Consider the following 18,186-nt stretch of genomic DNA (forward strand, 5'->3'; position numbering starts at 1 on the left):
TTACTCAATCAACTTGTGGATTAAAGTAATATTTTCATAATGTAAATACCCCCAAAATATATATTAGGGACATGGGGGTAAGCATTCATTTTTTATACATTCAAGACTACAAAATTAGACTCAGGTGTTTCAGGTTATGTGTCAATGTGTAAAACCAGCAATGTGGATCATGTCTTACTTATAGTCATCTGACTTTAAGGGTCTGATGTTCTCTTTGCTATTGAAGTATATGTTGTCATCATGCCAAGATCTATAGAACAAATTATGTAAATACAATAGTCTACAGTGAGGAAAATCATCTACAAGTGTTGTAGATATCAAATGGCTGCCAGTTTGTCCACTACTGGTCGCCACAGCAGATTCAGCCAAAGAGCAGACCATCTGAGGCAAAAAGAATCCCCAAGACCCTTAAGCTTTCAACACATTATCTGTAGCTAGAATTACAAGAAAATAACATTGGTGAAAGTCTAAAAGCAGAACTTCTAGACAAATCAGTGTTTGACATGTTTGATACACTTTTCAGAGGAAAAACCTCACGCCATCTGTGACGTGGTGGTGAAAATATTGTTTCATGTGGCTTTGCTTTCTCAGGGACTGGACAGCTTTCAGTCATTGATTCAACTACAAAGTCTGCATTAGATATCTTTTTTTTTTTTCAGATACCATGAGGTCATGCATCCTAAAGCTCAACTAAAGCCTTTCAGTGAGATGATGATCCTAAACACACCCACAAATCCACCAAGGAATGGCTCAGAAAGAATAAACTAAGGCCTCAGGGATGGCATAGTCAAAGCCCACATTTGAATCCCATTGAAATGTTGTGAGGGCGTAAATTAAATCCTTCAAACAAGCTCAAGGAATTTTGACTTGTTTGTTTTGTAAAACATGTTAAAAGGCTGAAGTCAGAGACTAGTACGACTATGCAAAACAACAAAAAGGAGTTCTTTCTGTTACCGGGGCCATACTAACTTCTGAAACCAAAGGCATATATAAAATTTCCAGTGTATATTACGTTTATGATATTTTTGTTGAAAAATGATTGCGAAAAACTAATTTTCTTTGTAGTGTTGTTCAAATTTGCCACATTTATGTGTAGTCTTTGTATCAAAGAGGATCAAATGTTTGCATGATATATCAAAAAGAGCCAACCATTTTGATGCCATGTTTTTTCACATGGCTACATGTAATATATTCAAATGACACTTTTCTATGTTCACAGCTAGGGTTAACCTCCAGTTCAGCTGTTAAGAAGAAAGAGGGTGACTTAAATTACAACACCGAGCAACAGATTCACTGTTTACTGATCTGTTTATCGTGTACAAGACTGTTTGGCAGCACAGTTGAAGCTTTAATCCAGTAAAATCAGTTTTTCTAGATTTGTAAAGCCTGTACTTTATATATGTAAATCAGTATCTTTAGTATCTCCAGACAACAGTAGACCAGGGGTAGATTAAGCACTAAATGGAGGGGTTAGCATGTTTGAAAAATGTGTTTTAAACAATGTTCAAATTCTCCTTGCTTTTAGGAGTGAATTATTATTGGGATGTCTTAGAAATGAACCAGTTATAGCACTGACCACATCATATTCACGCCTCCAAGGATAAAATGGAAAGGAGCATGTGGGCCGTCAACAAGGCCAAATATTGATTGATGTCCTCTGTAAATTCTCTGAGTGTGGGAGAACGACAATACAGATAATGAAAGTCATTTTTAGGTTTTAAAGCATTATAATACAATTTTAGACATTACCAAAAAATATGAATGGATTAAAATCAGGATTTTGCCTCACATGCTGACTGAACTTTTAAGGCTAGCCTCCGTTTAATGATCCTTGGCACTATGTTTCAACCCTTGATCTGTCTCAAAAGCTGAAAGTAGACACTGGTGCCGTGGGGGTCTATATGAAATAGTTTTAATGAGATGTTCACATGTGTAGTTTAACTTAAATTTTTAGAAGGAGCCATGAAAAACCCTTGATGTGGAATTACATTCGGCACTGAGATGTGGGATGGGACGGCATGTCTATGAAGAGTAGAATTGTAAACACATACACACAAAAACCTAGAAGAAACTTAAATCCAAGCAATTCTAAAAAAGATAAAAAGGTGTCACCTATACCAAAGAGGCAGAACACATAATTTTGTGTTCTGATATCAGAAGACCTAAGACATAGCAGATAATCTTCATCCTGAATGACTGAATGTCTCTGATGATCCTTAAGGATGGCATCATCTGGTTTCAAATCTGAAGTGATCAATCCAAAACATTTCAGGGCCTTTAGTGCTGTGTCCATCTGCAAGTCATGTCAGTCACAGAAAATGAAGACTGTGCTGCAGTGGAAAATTGTTTCAAATTCTACTTTCGGTCTGTTCTGCAATCCTTGTATCTTTGACAATGTGTCCTTTAAAGGCAGAGGAGTTCATTTTCTCTGAATGAAGCAAGTGAAACCTTTAATTGAATGTGGTGTAACTGACTTATCAGGGTCCAAACACTTGAGTTTTTCCTGTGTGACCTCGTGGTAATAAAAGTATGAAAATGCCCTGTCATCAGCAGTTTATGTGACAGAGCATTTTATAAAGACTCACGCCTCAATAAACATTGTTCTTTGAACTGTTTTTAAAAAGCAGCTCACCCCCCTTCTGTTGCTGGACTATAAATGGCTTTGTTATTATACCTTCACAGCCACAGTCTCTTCTGTGTAGCCCTTTATACTGCAGTCAATTCCGCCTGAAATTTTTACTGAAGTTCGCTAATATCCATCCATCCATTCTCTATACACCGCTTTATCCTCACTAGGGTTGCGGGGGGTGCTGTAGCCTATCCCAAATATGGGACGCGCAGCGCGAAGTGCACGTTCACGAAAACTAGCTATTTGTGGATTGTTTACTGATTTCAAGACATGTTTTGGACAAAATATTTTACTGGCTTGTTTTGTCTGGATGTCCAAGGTTGGATTATGGCCGTTTTTTGTGGAATATTTTCATCTGTGACCAGTTATGAGCCTTCAAAGGTGAGTTGTTCTGTTTACGTTATTTGTTGTTTGTTGGAGAAATGTGTTCATATTACCCGCTTTGGTAATCACATCTGAAAGGGGTTTATACTGGCGGATTCATGAGAATCTAAGCTTTTCATGGGTGTATAATGTTTCTGTCATCGAGTTTTCAGCTTCAGTCAATTTAGCAAAAAACGTTTGCACATCTCAAGACGGCCCGAACACGGGCCGCTGAAGTTTAACGGGTTTTAAAACAATTTACTACATATCTGTAGTCACAAAAGTTTTAGCATGTCATAGGTTTCTGAGATTGTCAGATTATTTGCCACATCTACAAAAAAATGTCAATGTGAGACTTCCAGTACAAAGACCATTAACCACAATGCTTATGCTCCTTTGCAAGAAACTTCAGCCACATTATACAAATCTTAAAGGAGTACCAGTTATCTTCTTTATAGGTCTATTGAAGCTATTTTCAGAGGAGTGAATTTTTTGTTTTTTTGTTGTTCTAGGGTGTTTCCAACTAAAAACTTCTTTGGACATTATTTCGTTTTAGACATCAGTAGAGATTAGTTGTTAACTGTGAAATTAATTGACAACTATTTTGATTATCCATTCAGACTTGGTTTGAGAAAATGTTTGAGAAAAAGAAATCAAAATGCTTCGATTCCAGCTTCTACAATTTTTATGTTTTCAGGTTTCTTTGCCTCACTATGACATTTTTCATGATTCTCTGACTTTTGCAGACCAAACAAGCTGGTTATTTGCGAAAATAGTCAGAACATTTATTGACAGTAAAACTAATCGTTAGTTGCAGCCCTCAACCTCAGTGACAGCAATTTCTGCAAGTCTCATCTTTTTATCTAGTGATTGTGCAAACAGATACAGTCCAGTTCATTCTGATACAGCACTGTCACCAAAGAATGTCTTGTATTTAGTAAAGTCAATTTGCAACTGAATACTAGTCAGTCCTGTTTGTATTTAGCCTGTTGGTCCCTATTTTGTTTCAAGAAATTTCTCTTTTATTCAGCTCTGATTCAAAAAGCTGCATGTAGTACAGAGGTTACTTCAAACGCCGATCAGATTCCACATGTGCTTTAAAAGCATGACTCCTCATTCACACAGAGGACACAAGTAAATACGTGACTAAATGTACTTCAGTATTTCGTTTCTACTGAGGTTGCACTTGAGAAGAAGCTCTGTTCTTTTTATTCCATTTGATGATTGAAATACTTTGCAGGTCAGGATTTCTTGATACAAGTGAAAGATTTATTCAGATCCTTAGGTAAAAGCCTCATTAGGACTTTTTAAAAAGCTGATTTATGAACTCTAGTCCTGCATCTGAAATCTTTAGAAAAGAAAGTGATATACTATCCATACAGTGCCATGTCCAACAGTTTGGACACAGTCACAATGCCATAAATTGTAAAAAGGAAAAAATTAAAGTTACATTTCTTTGATTATTTGTTTCACAAAAATTAAATCAAGTTAGCACTGTCACCTCACAACTGGAAAGTCCTGAGTTTGCTTCTTGGCCTCGGGGCCAAAAGACATGCACCCCAGCCAAACAGAGAATTAAGTGGTGTAAAGATAATAGATGATGGATGGAATCAATATGTACAATAGGTTCTTTAGCTGCCATATGGAAAAAAAATGTGACACCATGTTAATTTGTTTCTATACTTGTCTTGTATCTACTCTGTGTAAACACAGTCTGCAGTTCAGCCAAAAACTATCTGAATGTGTCACATGACACAAATTCACAGCTGAGTGGCTTCTTAGTTGTACAAAGGAGTGCTGAAATGTAGTATTTAAGAGAATATTGTTTATGCGAAATGTTTATTTTTGGCAAATCAGAAAAGTTCAAAATCACATGATTCTTTCTGTTTTCATAGTTTCTAATGAAATTGTGTCATTTGTTTGCCCAAAACACAATTTTCAAATGTCTTCTTTTTGTTCACAGACCAGAGATATTCAGCTGATGCACATAGAGAAACAAAGAAACCAGATAATTTTCACATTTAAGAAGCTGAAATCTGGGCATTTTGACTTGTTTAGTTTCGCATTGAATTAGTTTCCTCCTGCAAGGTCCTGTAAGAGAAATGAGCTGATACATACAGTGATGATGGATGAAACAAGAGTCCTCTCTGATGAATGAATAATGGTTTTGTGACTACTTGACATAAAACAGAAGTAGACGTGATACACAGTAAAGCATTGGTTTTGGGTTGTGCCACTTTGATGCAGAAGTCCCTCTTTTAACTGTAAGGTTACGATGTAGTAACTCACTGTGCTTATGATGTTAAAAACATTACCATTTGGTTTGTGAGCATCAATCATATTTGCATATTTCAATATTAGAATATGACCATTTTATTTTTTGTGTGCTGCTAAAGCGTTTTTCATACAATTGGAAGAGGAGAGAATATGTATTGATTTGTGTTCATTCACGCATTTACAGCATGTGTAGTCACAGTTTTTGCACTGTTATTCCATTGCCACTAGATGTCACTGAATATATGAGTTAAGATTACTGTGCTGTGAACAGTAAAATGTGAGTTAAAACGGACTTGTGTGTTCAGTTGATATTCTGCAATATGAACTTACAGTATCTCGTAGCTATGGTTAATCAGTAGACAGCATTAAATCCCAGTGGACCTGAAAAAAATCTTGCTTAGAATACTTTAATTGGATAAATGCAGGTAAATCTCTAAATATAGTCACTTCCAGAGAGATTAAATTTCTCTCAGAAGAATCAATATTACCACAGCAGAGAAAAGGATGCACCAAGGTTGCTTTGTTTTGTTTTTAAATATTAAAATGTCTTCTAAGAATGATCTTGAGAAGGTTTGTTATTGGTAAGAGTTAAATATGTGTATTATAATAACGTGTATGATATAATATGTAACAGTGCAACAAACCATTTAAGCATAGCTCTGTTAATGAAAAACTATTGTGTTGCTTGGCTGGACAGATGAAAACAATCTGCACTGATGGCAGATTAATTACATTTCTAAAGTCATTGCTCATCAGAGTTGAACAAAAATCTGCATCCGGTTAATCTGCTTGAACGCACAGAGCAAACACCTCCTCTCCTGTCTTCACCCTGTTTATGTCAGATGTTGAGTGGCTTTGGCAGGGTGCTTTATTCCGCTGGGAGAGTAAAGAACAAGCACTGAAAAAAATAAGACCGATTCAACACAGACATTTGCTGATACCTAGCCTTTGTGTTTTCATTTCTCTTATGAGGAAGCTTGTAGATCGCTACGTCTGATGCACTCTTGTCCGTGAAGAGCTGGAGGCAGATGGTGCTGTGTCACGTTTTTGCCCGTTTATTCAGAGCGCATTCATAGGGGAGTCAGCATGGTGAGAGTGTGCTAGCTGATCAGGAAATGCTTGATTTTCATAAATTCTTTGGATTTTGTAGTTTTAGTGTTTGCTAATATTGACGAACCAGCCTGATGCCACCGATCTCAGACTTTGCCACCCTGCCTTTGTTGTCCTGCACATTATTAAGAAAACACATTGTGTGCAACTATATCAGTCAGCAGGTGAGCAGATCCTTCTTACGCACTTGAAACAGTGCATGAATCGGTAGGCCTGTTATAGGCAGCCAAAGGACAAAAACACTCCATCCCCCTCCCCTGCAGTGTAGTGCAATGTGGGCGTGCTTTACAGCGGAGGAGTTGACACCTCCTCCTGCCATCTGCTCTCCTCATTGGTTGGAAAGTAGAAGTCACATTTGGGGCTCTCCCCATTTTTGAAGCCCTCACATTATTCTATTTTTTAGTGCATAATGACCATAATGACTATAATAGAATCATCTCTCACAGATTCAAGCATCCACACAAAAGTTTTGGTACCTTCAAAATAAAAGTGACCCAATAGCACATGCTGGCACATCTGGCGAAGCTCTCCTAAGCGCATATGGCCAATATTGGGAGGGGGATTTAAAAACAACAACAACAAAAAAAGAAAAGTCGTGTTTCCAAGTTGCATTAGCTCATTTGTTTCCCTGAAGCCTATTTCTGTCGTCCATTGAAAGGAAACGCTGGGCCATCCCCCCGACGCGCGCCTGTGCTGTGGAGCTCCCCCTTGCTGCGCGCATCGTGATCTAGTGGATGCAGAGTCTTGCAGAGAACGCAGGGTCACCTTCTGCCACTGCAAGGGGAAATACGGAATAATTTGCAGCAGAGGCTATTGGCTAGTAGTGCTCCTCAGCAGCAGCAGCAGCATCTCTGGTAAGTCGGTGTGTGTGTCTGCTGTGTGTTGTCGCCACATTGCTGCATTGAGAAGAGCCTCCTTTTAGCGAAGGGCGACGCAGGGGTAAAGGAATCTCGCATCCTTTCTCCATCATTTAGACAGTGTCTCACCCTTCCTGTGCTGCGATACACGGCAATTAACACGGATTTAGTGGCAATTCTTAATCATGCATGCGTCATTTTTAACAGCATGTACCGTTCGCATATGCCAAAGGTGAAAATCATCATCTTGCATCACCTTGAATTACTATTGCACGCTTGGCTCGCAAGCAAACTATAGTATTGAGTGGTCTAGTTTGGGTTTCGAACAGTCTAGCTAATGTGCTCGCTGCCTTTTCAATTAAAGAGGATGCAGGGTGTTGTTTTTACCATGGAGCTCTTTCTGTTGCCCCTAGAATTGTCAGGATGAGCAAATTTGACCTCAGTGTCCAAATTGTACCAGTGATGTACTCCTGCTTTAACGTCCTCAGCAGAAAGATCGGACTCAGACTGCAAACGTGACGTTAAAGGACGTGTTGTCACGTTAAATACACTACAGGCGATGAGGATGGTGGCCAAAGCTAAGACAGGATTGCCATTTTATGTTCCTTTCCATGCGTGAAATGGGTAAACAAGACGAGGAACATGAACCACGTCGATCGATCAAAGAAGTTGCTTTATCCATATGATGGTGTTTAATCGGTGCAAACACACTGAATATCATGCAGGAGTCGCCTTATTCGGTATTTGAGGATTTCTTGGTGAAATGGACGCGAATGTTAATGAGAGCACTCCGCTCTGACGTTATGTAATTGGTTGTCACAGCACAGCGAAGAGCCATCTCTAGCGTCATTGTTTTTTCCCTGACAAACCAACAGCACCACAGAGGAGGAGCATCCTCTTTTCTACATGGGATTAGGTGCATGTGGTCTTTTAATCATTCATCAAATCTGCTCCCAAGCTGAAATGCATCCAGGCTTACAGCTGACTAAAGTATCATAAGCACAATTACGCGTTTTGGCAGCAGACATGTTATCTTGTGATGCTGCTGCTGCAGCTGCTGCTGATGATGATGGTGGTGGTGGTGATAGTGATGATGCTGTGTTTCAGGGGCTGCGTTCATGGCAGCGTCACAACCCCATCCCCTGCAGCTCCTGTCCTCCACAAAAACATCCATGCATACTGCATGAGAATGCATGGATGATTAAAGGGCTGTTGTGTGTTTTTAATCAATCCTCCTGCATTTGTTTCTTTGTTTCTTGGGTTCTCAGTAGATGACAGACAGGTTGCTTGTGTCCGCCTCAGCTTGTTTTGGAGCTGTCCGTGGTGCTGAGTTCACTGTTTGCTGGAGTGCATGTCTGTCAGCAGCCAAGGTGCCCCCAAGAGAGCCCGGCACGAGGCTGCAGAGAAGAGATGATGATACTGTCAGGGGGGTAATCCAATTGTATTGCGGAAAGGGCAGTTAAAGAGTACTTGCTATTTATTAGACGACTTCTGCCTCTTCACGGTGGAGGCCACTTAAAAGTGTCTCGCCAGCAACTCCTCAGGACTTTAGTAAAGGCAGTACATGCTTCTTTTTTTCAGATTTTAGATGTTATATGTATCTATTGCAGTGCTTTCCAACCTTAATGGCTTGTGACCTCTTAATACAAAGCAATATGTGTTTGTGACCCCACAGCACACAAGGTTTATGGCCTTGTGTTTCATTTTTACATTCACCAAAGTGATTTCTGCAGCCCTGAGGAGCTATTCGTTTGAAAAAGCCTGAAAAGAGTAAACACCATTTTGTGATGTGTTTTTTCATTTCTTTATTATGCTTTGGTTCAATAGCTTCTTGATACCCACTCAAATATGGCCTTCGCTCCAAGTAATAAAAGCTGCCGGCACCAACAGCTGCCATTAAATATCTAGACACATTTATAATCAAATAGTGCTTTATTTATACCCTTTTTAGTCCAATTTTAGAATATTTTTTCTCCGCAAGGTTCTTGTATGGTTGCCAGCTGTATTAAATACTGTAGAAGTTCTTCTTTTCTTGAATGAAGTATGAGTTCTGTAGAAGATTATGTGTCTAGTTCCCTAAAGTATACACTGTCAAAAGTATCATGACATATTGGCCCTGTCATAGAAAACAGCTAAATAAGTATAACCCTGCTAGAAACTATAGTCACGAAGTTGATTTCATGTTTTAAATACAACAGCACAATTAATGTGTATTTGAATTATTATTAAACTCACTAACTATTCCTACTCTCTCTTTGAGACTTTAATTTGTTGAAAAAGGTAATCTTCTTTGACCTTCTGTGGTGCTTACAACCGGTCTGTGGTAATATTCACTTTGTGCTTTCATGCTTGACTAGTTTTGTTTTTTGACTGTGGCAAGGACTGTTGTCAGGATTTAATTAGGATTTGCATTCATGCAACTAGAGACGAGATGTGCGGTTCCCTTTAATCGTTAATAGAATAGTTGCTGCTGTGTATCATAAGGAAGGTTGTTGACAGCAAGCTTAAGTCAGGAAGTGAAAATGTAGTGGTTTTAGGAAGTTTTGCTTTAGGTTGTTTTTAATCTGATTCTGCTTTAGTTTGGCTTCTTTTGGCCGTGACCATAATAACTGACAAAGGATTACCATGAGCGTGGGATTTATGAGAAGCACTGCAGTTAAAGCTGTTGTCATTTTGTTGTTTGTTCTTCATTTCATTGTGAAATATTTGAAATAGGTGGCGCACTTCTGACAAGTCAGGCCTGCATTGTTAAGTGAAAGGAAATAAAAAATGTAAAGCTAAACACATAACATCCTAATAAAATGTATCAATTGTGCCGACAGTAGTACTTTCAGGTGAGAATTGTTTTCTGTTACACTTTTTGTTTTTTATGTTTCATAACAAAGTGAAATCTAATAGAGGAATAAGTGCAGAATCCTGTTGTGAGAGCACTACATCCAAATAGTCCGAAAGACGCTTCACTTGATTCTGTCTCCCACAATAAAGCTCACATGGAGGAAATGTGGTGTTTGCTCGTGTTGGCGACCCTTTCTGTTGTTGTTAGTCTTCGGTGTTTGTGGAACATCATGTGTGAGGGAAGGAGGACAGGAGGACAACGCGCGAAACTGTGGTATTCTTTTTCTTTAACCTTCTATAATGTGCTTGCTGATGAAAGGGTTAAAGGCTGCTGCTGCTGTGTTAAAAGAGGAGATAGTGCTGTCTGACAAGGTGTGAAAAAAGAGGCAACACAAGAACAGAGAGTCTGAAGGGCAGCCGAAGTGTCTCATTTCTCTCCGTGCAGAGGAGAACACACACCAGGACGACTCTATCCTTGGCGGAAGATTTATGACATTAGAGATTATCAAAAACATCTGCGGCGCTTTTCGCACCACAGAAGGAATCTCATTTTGTTTCTGTGAGTCTGGTACCATGACTTTGATTTTAAAATCCAGTGGTATTAGCAGAAACATTAAAATAAAAAAGGTATTCTACTTATTTAGAAAACACTGAAGGAAAATTCAGCTTGCTAATTGTGACGTGGAGAAGATAAAGGACATCAGGGGCATATCAGTAGCTAAAATTTCTGCAGTTCTCTACTCATATAGTGCTGCTTTTATGTAGAACAGTATGAATCAGGTTCATGTTACCTGATGCCTTTCGTGCACTGTCACCACAACATGACAGTGTTTGCCCTTTCTGAATCATCATGTAGCCGTGGCTCGGCCTGAGGCAGAGTACGAACTCAGTACGTGTCATGATCTTTCCGGCAATTCAAAATGGAGTCCTAGTGGTGTGCGTATAGAGAGTATACATCACTAGAGGTCTGATCAGTTGTGGTGTAAATGCTTAAACATGACAAGGTTTGCTGATGTGTTTGTTCATGAACCTGTGAGTGCAGCAGTTTTGAGGTGATTGCTTTGAACACTAGAGGGTGTGTTCCTCATGGACATATTCAGAGAGAGAGCAAGAGAGAGGCAGATTTTCTTCTGGTTTTTTTTTTGACTGGGTAGCATGTTTCTAGTAAGAGACTTCAACATGGTATGTCTTATGTTGCCTAAGGAACTTTTAATTTCATTCTAAATGAATGTGCTAATGTTTTTTAATTAATCATTTGGATTTCATGATGTCAGATATTTGTAAAAAATGTCCATTTCAGTTTATCAGAGCACAGGGGATCATCTTTATTTGTGTGATTTTATCTTGTAACACGTGATTTAAAAAAGAACAAGCAAATGTTAACATTGTAGCAGCTTGAACCACGTGATTTAGATTGAAAACAGTTTGTCAGTTATTAGAATTATTGCGGATTTGTTGTCCGTTAGTCAAATAATTTCTTCTAGAAAAAAACATCCATAAAAATGTCCGTATGTATTTCCCAAGGAATGATGGAATGTCTTTAAATGTCTAGAACCAGTAAATATTCAATTAATTGTCTCAAAAAACAAAGAAAAAAGCAATTATTTATATCTGAGAAGCTGAAACCAGATGATTTTTGACACATCTGCCTGAAAAATCATGTAAAGGATTAATCTTTGTTGCGGGTTAATTGTCTGCCAACCAACGAATTGATCAGCCTCTATTGAAGACGAGTGAAAAATATCTATCCCAGTTTCCCACTGACTAAGACGATGTCTTCTTCACGTCTTGTTTTGTCAGACCAACAGTCTAAAACCACCCAAAATATTCATTTCATCATCTGACAAGACCAAGAAAACAAACAAATATTCACATTTAAGATGCTTTTTGACACATTTTCCTTTAACTGATCATCAAAACTGTTGCTGATTCACTGCTGCAAGCTGTTAAGTGATCGACGGTCCTTCTTGGAATTTGTTAATTAGGAGACTCTGTTTCCATAAAATTATAAATAGTCATGGGTGAAAAACACCAGCGGCATAAAGTGACCATGACTCAGCATTCTTACATGAAATTATGCCAGAATCAGTTGGATATGGAGGCTGTCAGGCGTCACATATAGCTATCACAGCTCAGCCTGCTTCACTGGATGTGTGGGTTGCTTCATCACGGTTCCTGCCTGAAATTTTAGTCCGCCCATCCATTATCTAAACTGCTTGTCATGTTCATGGGAGCAGGTGCTCAGACCGGCTCACTCAGAGAGGGAGAGACGGGGCGCACAGAGAAGGAGGTTCAGTCATGCTACATAAACGACTAAAAACACAAATTCTCATCGACATTACACCTCTGAAGACAGAATAAGCTGAACTGAAATTGTTATAGCCTCATTAACATTCCGCACAAAATGTTTAAGTATTAACTACAAGATGGCTGAAAAATGTTGTTGAGCTAATTATTATTTTCATTGCCGATTAATCTGCAGGTTATTCATTGGATTTATTGGAGTGCTTTTTTTAAAGGAAAAAAATACTTATTTAACCTGAGGTTGAACTGATGACTTCAAACTGTTTCATCATGTTATTTCCTTCCAACAGCCTAAAACCAAAATATATTTATTTTACGATGTTATGACAGAAGACAACGTATTTCTGAAGTTAAAGCCAGTGAATGTTTGGGATTTTTTCCCAACAACCAACTTAAATGAATAAAAAAGTGTTTTAAATTCGTTTTCTGAAAGCGGATGCATTAAGTAATTGTTCATTGTATCAGTAAAGCTGCATTTTGTGAGTTTAAACCTAGAGTTTTGTATTGTATAGTTTAAATTGCTTTTTATTTAGATTTTATGATGTGACTTCAACATTTAAAACCAGCAAAAAAAACACTGGAAAAATCAATGTAGAAAAGAGCTTTTTGATCCACATAAACATGTCTTAAAAAGTCATTGTATCACAGAGGTAGATGGAGAGAAAAACGAACCAACATTTAAACCTGAACATCAAACGTTTCTGTCACAAAGCTATTTAAAGACGTACTGAAGGCTTTGAAGGAGGTAATAAAGATTTGTTATATGTGACGTGCAAAGTATGCTGTATAGAGAACATGCAGTGTGCAAAGATGTAGAAAAATCTAACAAATACAAAGTGTACAAGGAATTTCTTGCATATGTGAAAGACTTGCAGGGTAACTCTGAATTATGCAGTGTTACTTATGCTGACAGGAAATCCTGAAGAACTCATCGCTTTACTTTAAAAAGACCCAGAGTGGTAATTGCCTTTACCTTTCCCAACACAGCTATACTGCTGTTAAAAGTCTTGTTTTGTCATCTTTGTGAGCAGCATGCGCTGAAAGTGGAATCTGTTAGTGGCAGTAGAAAGGTTACAGTTTGTAAAACTAATGCTGAATGCGTAAACTATCTGTAAAAACGGGTTTCACTACGTATCTTCCAGCAGATCTTTATAGCTCAAGGACAGCAACATTCTGAAAAACAAAAGGGGATTGAAGCACACTGACTATTTCACAGCCTTTAATTGTACAGACAGAAAATTAGTCACTACTGTGTCTTCATCAGATCATCATCTGAAAGATTTATCATCATTGATCATCATGTATTAATTATCAGCATCATCATGCGGTTTGCAGTCTGTTCATCTTTAATGAGTGTTGTCTTCTGCCACATATTGTTAAAGAATACAAAGCATATGACAGAACTCACACCAAAATCAGTCATTTCACACCATTTAGACCACAGTATGTAGTCCTATTTATTGTATTTGAACATTGCATGTAAACAAGTTTACTTGATTCTGTTTTTTTTTTTTTTTTAATTGTCTGGTTTATGTCTGCCAGCATTAACTATGTACAACAGCTGGTGTATTAATGGACGATTATGAAGAAACCCAGGAATTATTAAATGTTCCTCTCCCCACTGTGTCAGAGTTTATTAATCTCTCCTTGATCGTGATAGTTCAAAACGAAATTCCGCTAATCTCTTAATGTATCTGCCTCTGTACAAGATAATTGGTGTTTTGACACATGCAGGACTGATTTTCATTCATATTCCCATTAGGAGCAATTAACAGCACTTTAACCTACTGTTGCTTGATGTTTAAAGCACTGACCCCAGCATCTCATGTCTTTCTTTCCACAGGTGATCTCCTGCAGGGGACCAAGAGCTCTCTCTAAGGTTTATGGAAACCTGACCTCCCATTGGTGGAGAAGGTGAGTTGTTCTTGTTTTTGCCATCTGTTCTTCAAAATCCTCCTGTTCACTGGGGTCTCTGTTCAGTCTAAAGTTGCACAGGGATGCCAGAAGGACAATGTCTGCAGAGCCCCGCACTCTTTTCAGAACCGTTTTGTGTAATGCTGAACACACCACTTGAGGTAATTAATAGCTCTTTGTCAGTGGTTTTAATATTTCATGAGAGTGTCTCAATCTGTCGATGGGTTAACTAGAGGACGGGTCATCTTTGTTGCCTATTTGAGACTTTTATATTGGATTGTTCCTTAAGTAGTGTAAGATTAACTTTACATATTGGATTACAGTGCTGCTACAGGGTTGCGTTTTAGCCTCTTAGCTACTCCAGTAGATTGTATCAACTGATCTGTAGTCTCCAGTATACCATTTTGACTGTCAATATATTCACATTTTGTTTTTAGAAGAGATCATCTCAGATTGTGCTTTTATTATCTCACCAGGAGTCACTCTCACCGTCTCGTCTCACAGGGGAGAATGATAACTCAGGGGTGGTTATTGATTCTCCTTGCTTGACGTCTTTGTTTTGCGGGCATTATGACAGAATTTCACTGCAGCAGGGAGGTTAAGCAGCTGTTTGATGACTGCAGACCGTTGTTTGTATATGCAAGACGGCTCATCAGAACATGATGGCCCAGTTCAGAGAGGCTCCTCCTGGGATCCTGTGCAGTTTGGACTGGAAGAGGAAGCTGGGTCAGAAGAATATATATAGAGTTCTGATTGGTAAACAAAGTCTGGTAAGGTTTAGTAGGGAACTAGAAAACACAACTACAAAAGAAATGAATCAACAATATTGTTCTCTCAGGTGCCTGAAACCACATAAGCGTTCTTAACATGCCGCTGCTATCAAGTTACGTCTTTGTTATCTGGAAATCTGCTTCGAGTTTTCATTTATTCAAATAAATTTCAACAATGACAATTTTTTAAATGACATAACACCTGTAGATATTTCAGTGAGCGACCTACACTTTTGTAATCACTCAATAAGGCCGTTTTGGTGAAAATCAAAGGCCTATTCAGTCTGACCAGTCGTGCAAATTTCTGCAGAAGTCCCAATGAGGACACAAATCTGAGGGATCACTGTGCAGTGTTTATGCCTACTTTTTCCCATCATAGTACACAATCCTTCTTTGCACTGAATGGGCATGAAACATCCATATCACTCTTCAGTATTTCACATAAAAATAACATATGAGTTGACTAAAGCTAGACTGCAGGATTTCAAGAAATAAATGAGTGTCAGTTAAATTCAGGTCAAGCAAGGCCACAGAATGCTGATTGGGCCTGTCGTCTGCAGGTAAATCTCTCTATGTTTTTGCAATAGACCGGAGTTTTAAATCTTGTGCCTGTGATTGGTTTCCCAGAGCTGAATGTGGAAATAATCATGAGTACGCTCCAGCAACTGTTAGGCTTTTTTTTGGAAAGCCTACAGGTGTCAAGAAAAGTTTCTGATGTTCAAGATGGGAAAAGAATTCATTGGTTTCATAGGAAGGATTATCGTGTCAAAAGAAAGTGATTGGCATTATAAGCATGTGTCTACAGTGTCCGTAAAATTACTCTGTCTGCCAGGAGGAGCTGACAAATGTTCTGCACTGCAGGATCAAAAGGAGGAGATTATGTACACATGTGAGTTACTGCTACATGAAAGTAACCGTGTTATTGGAAATATGAAGAGATGAACAGGAGAATAAAACTGCTCATTTTATTCAGTTAGTTTAATGTATGAGCACACCCACACCCTGCTGCACTGGCTGTACGAATTTAGAAAAATGTAGGCTTGCAATATTCTGTTGTCAGATTCAGATATAGAGTTGATCCCTGTTATTCATGGTACCTGCTAGGAGAGGTCAGTGGTTGGTTTTTACCTTCAGCCTGGTTACATGTTTGTTCCATAGAAACATTTGTAACACTCTTATTTATTTTTCGTCTTTCCTTATTTAGCAACCACCAGCATTAGTTTGGCTCATAATTTAGCATAAACATCCAACTCCCTGCAAGCCAAACTGGCAATGTCTGTTGTCAAGACTGCTCCTAATAAACAGTACAGGAATGCAGCGATATGTGCCAAAGTGAAGAATTGTATGGACCCAATTAGAAGTTGTACTGATTTTTAATGTGCTTCTGCTTGCTGGGATTTTATTTGGCCAAATCCGATCAGCGTTTCAGAGCTGAATTTGTGCTCTTTAAGTGCTGAGTCACACCTTCAAGCAATCAAATGGGAAATGAGTCGTACAGCAAACAAGCCCTGGTCCATCAGCAAGCCCCAACCCTTAATTTGAGTCTTAAGGCTAGTTCTTGCTTCCTGTGTTCATGTGTCGGCAAATGGTACATGTGCTATAGATTTCATCGTCCAAACACGTCCACAAGGACCCGAACAGACCCTCCGTGGACTTCCATCTGCTGCTCCAGTTTTTGTGACCATGCGTTACTACCATGTTGACAGCACAGGCACTCAGAAAAGAAGCGGTTCTTTAAACCGATATTGATTTAGAGGAGGTGCTGTACAAGGAAATACCATCCTCCACACTTTGAGAATTCATCATTCAAAGAGATGTAACTGAAGAGTTTGCTGCCAGACTTTTGAGGAACTTTAATTTTGACATGCTTTCCACTGACAAAGCCCAAAGACAGAAGTTCTGTGCTGTGTTCTCATGTTGTGCTCGGCACACCTTTGCCAAATTGATGCAATGCTAGAGCCAGATCTGTAACTAACTGTCACAGACAGCCATTCAAAAACATCCACAAGAGCCACATGCATTTTCTGTGTTAGAATTGAGGGAAAATGGGACTGTCTGTATAGCAGACTGGAGCATATCTATTGTAGTATGAATAAAACCATGAGTTTTCCACTTTTAAAGTCCATATTGGTCATGCAGAAACTATAAATTGGCCTTTACATCTCCAGTCTACAGGTCTGTCACTGAGCACATGGGGGAACCAGTTAGTTACTCTGCCTTAATGGCCTCTGGGTATTAGAGGTGGGTATAAATAGGGATGTAAGGTGATTACAGTCTGGACACTCAGTTGACATATCTCTAGACAAACTGGTGTTGCTGCTGTTTTCTCCTGTCAGTATCCTGTTATCTTGATCATAGTTAGAGGTGTAGTATTTAATATTTCCTCATAAAGATGTCTAAAAATTACTAGGCTAATGTTACATACTGTATATTTTGTTGACTTTTGTATTTACATTGTCCAAAATATTTTCAAAAATATTAAAACCCAAAAGTTATAATGTGCCTCATTTTACTCACCTGAAGTTAAAATTAAACCACCCCCATGATCAGTTAATCAGAATCAATTAATCATTATCATGAATTAGGTACAGTGGACATTTTTCCATAGCAATATTCACAGACATGTAACATCCTGGTAGACTTCATCTTTGTCTTGGTTACGTGAGCTCTGGCCAGAAGCCATTAACCTACAGAGGAGTCTCTGTCATAGTGGCCCATTGCTAATTAAACCCCCACAATGGTCTCTGCTTGCTAACATGGAACTGTCTATAGTCCAAGCGCCAGCCTCATTTGATCACTATAGTATTAGTAGAAACAAATTAATTGCAAAGAAATCTTCTTCAGCCTCATGAAACAGTAAGACACTTCATCTGGTTGTGACCAAGTACTGCAGCTAATGTACAATACATTTTCTGACATGCAGGTGCTTTATGCTGTCTGTCTATAGCAATTAATCTTTTAACAATTAGTCATTAGCACTCCAAATCATCTATCAGTGGTGCTGTATCACCTTTACATCTCACTGCTTCGTGCTTGCTAGTCAGCATATATAACCATGGTGGGGAACACAGAGATATTTATACAGTATGTACCTGCTTTAGTCGCTGTTACTTGATCTTTCCAAAAT

At 38.6% G+C, this 18,186-nt stretch overlaps 1 protein-coding gene across 1 annotated transcript in view; it reads left to right on the forward strand.

Moving 5' to 3' along the window:
* Positions 1-6,833: 6,833 nt before the first annotated feature.
* The window catches only part of pacsin1a (protein kinase C and casein kinase substrate in neurons 1a), a 38,384-nt gene continuing 27,031 nt past the window's right edge, over positions 6,834-18,186 (forward strand). Inside the window, exons 1-2 of the mRNA XM_022202518.2 lie at positions 6,834-7,233; positions 14,219-14,289. The gene's annotated coding sequence lies outside the window, so the exon portion shown is untranslated. The remainder of the gene's footprint in view (positions 7,234-14,218; positions 14,290-18,186) is intronic.

Source organism: Acanthochromis polyacanthus, chromosome 6 (genome assembly GCF_021347895.1).
Source record: "Acanthochromis polyacanthus isolate Apoly-LR-REF ecotype Palm Island chromosome 6, KAUST_Apoly_ChrSc, whole genome shotgun sequence".
NCBI lineage: Eukaryota > Metazoa > Chordata > Actinopteri > Pomacentridae > Acanthochromis > Acanthochromis polyacanthus.